Source organism: Cryptomeria japonica, unplaced genomic scaffold (genome assembly GCF_030272615.1).
Source record: "Cryptomeria japonica unplaced genomic scaffold, Sugi_1.0 HiC_scaffold_248, whole genome shotgun sequence".
Classification (NCBI taxonomy): domain Eukaryota; kingdom Viridiplantae; phylum Streptophyta; class Pinopsida; order Cupressales; family Cupressaceae; genus Cryptomeria; species Cryptomeria japonica.
The window spans coordinates 118,229-120,000 of NW_026729070.1; positions in this window are offsets into that span (position 1 = coordinate 118,229).

Sequence of the window (1,772 nt, forward strand, 5' to 3'; positions counted from 1 at the left end):
TTTTTAGTTTTTCGCCGGGCGTCGCAATGCTATTTGAATAAACCTTTTGCCCGTTTGCGTTCTCGTCGGGGCCGGGCCGGGCCGGGGTGCGCTGCCCGCACTACCGCGCGCGCGGGGGCGACACCGAGCGCGCACCCGAGGCGCCCCGAGCACACAGGCCACGGTGCAACCCGGGCGTTGTGCGCGCACCCCGGTGCGCCCGAGGTGCTGCGCGCGCACCCAGGTGAAATCGGTGTGCACCTCGGCCAGTGCGCGCTCGGTCGAGTCGCGCACGTTGGCCAAGGTGCACGGTGATGTTTCTTACTCTAAGGTTCCGCACCAGACGCCCGGGACAGGTGAGCGAAGCTGGGCGGGGCCGGGTGCGCGGCCGGGGCAGGTGCACGCAGCTAGAGAGAGCTTTGGAGCACACCAGAGGTGCGCACCTTGGAGCACACTTCGGAGCGCACCAATGATGCGCTCCATTCAAAAGTTTCCTGAAAAGGCAAAAAAAGTTGAGATTATAGAATTTCCCACTTGAGAGATTGTAAAAAAAAAAAATTTAAAATGAAGGAAACGCGGGTGCCAAGGTGTGCGCGCCCGGGTGCGCAGCCCAGCCAAGGTGTGCGCACCAAGGCGCCCACCCTGGCGAAGGTGCACGCAAGGTGCGCACCCGAGGCAAACCGGACAATTAACCCAACTTTCGACTTCGCGCGCACCTGCGCACCTTGGAGCGCACTTCGGAGCGCTCCTTGGTGCGCACCAATCTTGGGCACCTCGGAGTGCACCATGGCGCCCACCAAGGTGCGCACCCGGGGCAAACCGAGCTCCGACTTCGTGCGCACCTTGGAGCGCACGAAAGGTGCGCACCATGGCGCCCACCAAGGTGCGCAGCCCAGCCAAGGCGTGCGCATCAAGGTGCGCACCCTGGCGAAGGTGCGCACCCGGGGCAAACCGAGCTCCGACTTCGTGCGCACCTTGGAGCGCACAAAGGGTGCGCAACCCAGCCAAGGTGTGCGCACCCCGGGCAAACCGAGCTCCGAATCGTGCGCACCTTGGAGCACACTTCGGAGCCCTCCTTGGTGCGCACCGATGTTGCGCACCTCGGAGCGCACCCGGGGAAAACAATGCAATTAACCCGACTTTCGACTTCGTGGGCACCTCGGAGCGCTCTCGGGTTCGCACCTCGGAGCACACCGAGGTGCGCACCTTTGATGCGCTGCCTTCACCAATTTCCAGAAAAGGCAAGAAAACATTGAGAAGGTGTGCGCACCGAGGTGCCCACCCTGGCGAAGGTGCACGCGAGGTGCGCACCCGGGGCAAACCGGGCTCCGACTTCGTGCACGCCATGCTGCGCACCTTGGAGGGCCATGGTGCGCACCTTGGAGCACACTTCGGAGCGCTCAATGGTGCCCAACCCAGCCAAGGTGCCCACCGCGGCGAAGGTGCACGCGAGGTGCGCACCCGGGGCAAACCGGGCTCCGACTTCGTGCACGCCGCACCTTGGAGCACACTTCGGAGCGCTCCTTGGTGCGCACCAGGGCGCGCAACCCAGCCGAGGTGCCCACCCCGGCGAAGGTGCACGCGGGGTGCGCACCCGGGGCAAACCGGGCTCCGACTTCGTGCACGCCATGGTGCCCACCGCGCCAAGGTGCACGCGAGGTGCGCACCCGGGGCAAACCGGGCTCCGACTTCGTGCACGCCGCACCTTGGAGCACACTTCGGAGCGCTCCTTGGTGCGCACCAGGGCGCGCAACCCAGCCGAGGTGCCCACCCCGGCGAAGGTGCACGCGAGG